The sequence below is a fragment of the Papaver somniferum genome, chromosome 6 (assembly GCF_003573695.1).
Source record: "Papaver somniferum cultivar HN1 chromosome 6, ASM357369v1, whole genome shotgun sequence".
Lineage (NCBI taxonomy): Eukaryota > Viridiplantae > Streptophyta > Magnoliopsida > Ranunculales > Papaveraceae > Papaver > Papaver somniferum.
The window spans coordinates 140,001,643-140,007,889 of record NC_039363.1 but is presented as its reverse complement, the minus strand read 5'-3'; the positions used below and the strand labels follow the sequence as shown (position 1 = coordinate 140,007,889).

Below are 6,247 nucleotides of genomic sequence, written 5' to 3'. Positions count from 1 at the left end.
GGGCCCACCGGCCGGCCGGTCATGCCGCCGTGGCCGGTCCCCCCACGCCTCTTGCCTTTATTTTTATTATTTTCTTGTTTTCATGAACTCATGAAAACTCCTTCATTCTAGCAACTTTCATTGTTTGAGCAAAACTTACGGTTTCTCCATATTTTCACGGTTTCATGAAAAAATAATAAAAAAAATAGGGAAAGGTATTGCGGGACCGGGCTACTAGCCGGCTGGCCATGACCTAGCCGTGGGCGGTCCCACACCTTGCAATCCTTTATTTTTTTATATGATTATTATTTCCCTCAACTCATGAAACTCCCCTGTTTGAGTAAAAAATCATGGTTTCTTCATATTTTCTCAAATATTGATCAAACCATGAAAAAAGCCAAAAAGTCAAATGGTCTCATGATCGACTAGGATTTTCACGAAAATGTTAAAATATTATTATTATTTTAATATTCTCAAAATATTGATCAAACGAGCAAAGTCCTACTTGCTCATTCGAGCAAAAGCAAGGATTTCAGTCAAAGATCAAACTCTTCTGAAAATCCAAAATATTGCTCAAATTGCTCAAACTCTCAGGACTGAGACACGGACATTATGGTGACACGAGCATGCTTTCTTGACTGACCAAGGCCAGCCCTAAGGCTTGCAAAGAGCCGGTCCCATACACTTTTCTAATTTTGACCTAATTTGCTCAATTGCTCATATTAGGTCCCAACTCTTTCCAACCAACGTGGAATTTTCTCAAACGACCATCAGCTGGTCCCACGACTACCAAGGGACGCTCTCATGCCCTCTTTGTTGGTCCCTCATTTATCCATAATTAGGTTTTATCACCTAACGCTCGCACGAGCATTATTCTAATAAATGATCAACACCAGGATTTGATCATTCTTTCACTAACCGGTCAACGAAGGACCCTGGTGCACGCTCACTCGAGAAATTGGTACCACATGGACGTCCATCATCCTATGTGGTTGGTCCTTCCCTCACTCATGATCCATTTTCATCAATTCATCAATTGGCGAATAATTGATCAAAAATTAGGGTTTCGAACAAACGCTCCACAAATCATCATTCTGAGCAAGTTCAAACACTAATAAATTTATGTTGATTCAACAATCAACATATGGATTAATCATATAATATTTGATATTCTACCAGTATTTTAATTAATATTTTATTAGGTCACCCCTATCAATAAATAATTCGTCGAACTGAGCAATACTTGCTCAGTTGCTCGAAGATTGATCAAACTATCAATATTCAGTAATTCGTCGAATCGAACAATACTTGCTCAGTTGCTCGAATTTACAATATTTGCTCAGACGAGCAATATCAACATAAGAACTGTACGTATGTTCAATCCATGAATCACTGAGCATTCATCACTCATGCTCAATTCAACAAAACTTAGACTCACTGTCTAATCAAGTCAACGACTGACTAATCAAATACCCGTCTGCTTTGAAGACTCCACGTTCGTGAGATATCAATCACGTTACATGGAGGATATCAATCAAGGTTTGGTTTGGCGGCCTACATCACGTGTTCATCCACGATGAGAAATGTGAATAAGTCGTGCAAGCGGTTGAAGGAGTTAGTAAATTAGTGGGTGGACAGTTAACCAAGTATTCACATGACCTGGAACTGGTTTCACCACGATCTCCCAGTTTCCCACTCTTTCACTCAAGAAACCGTCACACTTACAGGATCAATGCGTTCACTATTATGACAATATAAATAAGTCCTAAATCGATGATTGAAACAACAATCGTCTACACACAAGTCCTCTCGATCAAACTTATTTACACATATTTGAAGAAAACCTCAACACATCCACAATCCTTGATCACCATTGATCCCACAATTCTTAGCTTCCCTCCTACAGATCAACCCATCTCCCTCTTTGTGACCGAGTTGACCCTGGAACGACCATTGACTTGGTTTAGGCCGGAGTCCTACATATTGATCTCTCGAACTCAAAGCACTCCCGTGCAGTGCATCTATGTGAGGTTAAGCAGTTTGATCGGTTGAGGAGTCTCGCTCGAACCATCGTCTCTTCACTTTCCTAAAAAAATCAGCAAATCGTTTTTCCCTATCTACAGATTGCACTAGTGGAAATTCCCAACCCATATCCATGACCCCCATCAACAGTAAATGGGCTGTGGACCGGTAAGGACGGTCCTAGAGTTAAGAAGTACACGGAGCACAGCCCAGAGCGTTAAAAACAGTCGCGGTATAAGATTTTTAATTCCTATTCCATCTCTCTCCTTTTCTAACCTACAAATACATGAGGCTCACTATTTCGCTTTCTCTCCTCAATCCTCTAGATGCACCTCTCTTCTCCATCTTCTTCAACTCCACCACCAAACCGAACACTGAAACAAATCAGAAGAAATTTCTAAACAATTTCTAAAAAATAATTGCTCTTCAATCCAACCTATTTCTCCATCTTCTTCATCTCCTCCACAAAATGGAAGTTCTCTCATGAACCCAATCTAAAACTGCAACCACATAACAAAGCAAATAGGTACCATTCATTCTTCTTGAACCATCTTCTTCTTTTCATCTTTGTTGTTAAGGTTTGTAATCTACCAATCTTCTTGTATTTCATGAGAGGATTCATTTTATACCACTTCTGTTCAGATTTGAAATGAAATTAGGGTTTTGATTTCGGATATTTTTTTTAGGGTTTCTGTAATTTGCATTTGTATAATTTGTTGATTTTTCTTTTGATTTCGTATCGAAATTCTTTGGATTGAGTTTCTCTGTATTTCAATTTCTAATTTAGTTCTCTTTGAAGCATACAATTTTGACTTTCTTCTTTGCTGAACTTATTTTGAAAAACATTGAAGTTATTATGATTGCCTTACTGTATGCATTAATCTAATGTTGAAGTTTTGCTAATTTTGTTGAGTTTTGGTGTTTGTAGATTATCAGTTCGTCAAAGGAGATTAAAGAGATGGCTAAGAATGTCAATGATTTATGACTTTATGTGGTATACTCTCTTCTCTTTACTACTTTGTTACCGTAATAATTCATGAAAATTTTGAGCAATTTTTTAAAGTCAGAGAGCCTTCTACTATATGCATAGTGTGTTGGATAGTTGTGAAATGATGGATTGAAAAATGCAATTTGTTGGTTTTAATTTTGTGGGGATAGGGATTAAGGATTAAGATGTTGCTGTACTCTCTCTTTCTCTGAATATAATAGACATATGTGGCTTAGTTTGTATCATCTGAGTTTTTTGTGTTATTTGCATTCTCTCACTCAGTTATTCAAATTCATGGTTATTGGTTATCATCTAGTTATATAGATCGAATTTTAACGTTCATGGTTTTGATTTTTGTTATTTTTGCTTGGGGCTTTTTGATGTTGAAAATGTTCTTTTCATTCTTTAATGTTGGGTTATTTAATTTAGTTTGGTTAATACTCTGTCTTACCCGGAAATGTGTATGATCATTTACTTTATTTGATCCTATATTCAGGGAAGATGAATGGAGATAAAGGTTCAAAACAATAATCTCTGGGTAGTTTGGTTAGTAGAAGGCTCTCTGGTGTAACTAATTCAATAGGTTCACCTAACCAAGATGAGAAGCCGAAACCTGTTGGTTCATGTACAAAGAGGGATTACATTAAACAGCTGCTTAGGTATAGTTTTGCTCTCTTCGTTTTTTAATTATTATTATCTTATTGGATTTTTTTTGGGTATTGGGATTGCTTTAAATTAGTGATCGAAACTCTTTCAGAAGATTTATCTCAGGATAATGTGGCACGGGGAAGGTTATTTTTGTTTTATTAACAAGAAGAATGCAAGGAAAGCTGCAATAACATCAATTTTATCTATAACAAATCTAAGTAGTATCGCTCCCATTCTATTGTCACCATATGGTTCTTAGTATTCTTATGTAACTAACTGTTGGTGGTTCACTAACTTTCTAGTTTGAAAATTAGGGAGAAGTCGAAAGCTGCTGGAAAGATGAAAGTTTGGCAAGGTTATGCGCATGCTGGTGTGGTTGCTTTGGCTACATGGTTCTGATGGGAAATAGTTTTTGAGGTTCTATGGTGAGTTTTCGGTTCTACAGTTTGCCTGTTCTGTTTCTGTCTCGAATTTAAGGTCTTCGTAATTAGCATTGGTATGAACTTTGCACCTGAATCGTGTTTTACTTTTGTTCTATAGACTTTAGGAATAAAATCTGACATTCTAAACTCTTGGTTTTCATTTTTTCCGTAGCCCTGCGTTGTCAATCTGTACTATTCATTTTGAAGGTACTTGGTTTGGACTCAACTTTTTCCTAAGTGTAGTTCCTTGTGTTTATGTCAGGGACAAATAGACTGACATTGTCATTGTTGTTTACTTTGCAGGTAGTTAAGATTTGAAGCAAGTACAGAGACAAACACGTCGATCTGTGGTTTTTGAGGCGACTGCAGCGAAGAAAGCTGAATTCGCAGCCAAGAGAGCTTGTCAAGCAGAGAAAAGACAGGTACACTTGTCCTTATTTTTTCTATGCAGTATGTTAACCTGTTTGTGTAGCAGAGGCAATAAAAGTGGATTTTTTGATTAACTGTGTGCTAAACTATATTTTTTCTAGGCTTCAAATTGCAGTATTATTGTTTATTGATCTCCAAAGCATACTGCAGGATTATCCTTTTTTGTTTCTTTTCTTAGTTGTCTTTGTGGATCACATGTTTCATCTACTTTTGGTAGTGCACAATTAAAGTGAAGATTTTGTTCATGATGTTATTGATGAAATTGTTGCCTGCTACAGGTAGTACATTTTAGCTGGAAGAAGGACTCCCCTGAGAGTTTGTGTGGATATCTTCTCGAGGTGATGCAACCTTCTTGTATCCTTTTGTCCTTTACGAATTTAATAGTGCTGATACTCTGAAAGTGATCGGATAAAGCCTCTATATCGTGTTTTTAATTAACTTTTGGTGCAGCTATGTTTCTTAGTTTCTCACATATTTCTATATTCTATATTGTATCCAATGTAATAACAACTGAAGACGGAGTTAATTTTATAAGCATAACTGGTTCAATGCTCACACCTAAGCATTAGGCTGATGTTGAAAGTGATTGAGGCTATTCTAAAGAATCCTGATGATGAAACTCAGGTAATTGGCTATTATTCGTCATTGTAACCCGCCAATTGTTCATTGTGATTTGTCATTGAATCTGCTGGTTAACAAGAACTGGACTGTGAATGTGAGCAGCGTTTTTCTCCCTTTTTGTTACAAAGTGAAAAACACAACCGAGCTTTAGCAGTTAGAAAAGATTCCAAAATTCAAGGCTAGGCCACTGAATAAAAAGGTCAGTTTAGCTTTCTTAGTTTTTGACGCCAGCATGTGAGGTTCAAATAACATTTACTCTTAGTATTATCGAGTTTAAGTATTTACTGTTACTCAAAATGTCAGGTGACGAAGCCTCGGGAGTTCCACTTTGAAATTGATGAATGGATTCCACCTGTAAGAACAGTTTTTGAGTTGTTTGACAAGGTACAGACAACATAATCACTTTTCTCTTACAACTTTCATTAAACTCAGAACGCCATCACAATGAGCAACTATATTTTGGGGATATATGAACTAGTCCCTCTATTTTGTAAGGTGAAGCTATGTAAAAGAATTTGATGTTCAATAATGAACTTGGTCCAAGTTTTCATACTTTGAACTAACAATTTTGGTCCAGATTGTAAATTGAATTTGAGCTCCATTTGAGATAATCGTTTGTGTAATTTGAGACCAATGAATCAATGAATGTTAAATTGAATGATTATTTATGTGCAAGTTTAATTTGAATTTGGTTTTCATTTGATTTGAATTTGGTTTTCATTTGATTCTCATTTGAATTCTAATTTGAGTTTCATTTGATTCTCATTTGAATTCTAATTGGAGTTTCATTTGATTCTCATTTGAATTGGGTTTTCATTTGATTCTCCTTTGAATTTGGTTTTCATTTGAGTTTCAAATCTGTTTGATTTCAGATTTAGTCAGATTCAATCAGGCCAGTCAGCCAATATGAATCTATTTTTTTATATTAAGATTTATATCGATAACTGATTGAAGACAGTCATAAAGTTCTGAACGTTAAAATCGGTCGTTGATATAAGATTTTCAACAACCCCCAAAGAAACGTCACAGTTGAAAAAGACGCTCAAACAACGACCCTTTCTTCGACTGGCAAAGCAAGTAATATATACGAGTTAAATGACTTGCTTTGTCGGTCGCGAAACTGCTGATTTCCACTAGT

The 6,247-nt window shown here is 36.3% G+C and overlaps 1 long non-coding RNA gene across 5 annotated transcripts; it reads left to right on the top strand.

The window, feature by feature from the left end:
• The first annotated feature begins 2,287 nt into the window (after positions 1–2,287).
• LOC113289537 lies at positions 2,288–5,773 on the top strand. Of its 5 annotated transcripts, XR_003331059.1 has the most exons (10): positions 2,288–2,527; positions 2,930–2,995; positions 3,486–3,648; positions 3,952–4,062; positions 4,232–4,266; positions 4,363–4,481; positions 4,767–4,826; positions 5,005–5,112; positions 5,212–5,308; positions 5,413–5,773. It is a non-coding gene; the product is annotated as an uncharacterized LOC113289537 (long non-coding RNA). The 5 variants fall into 5 exon arrangements; XR_003331062.1 differs by lacking the exon at positions 5,005–5,112 and having other exon boundaries at positions 5,113–5,308; XR_003331058.1 differs by having other exon boundaries at positions 4,767–5,112.
• Positions 5,774–6,247: the final 474 nt, after the last annotated feature.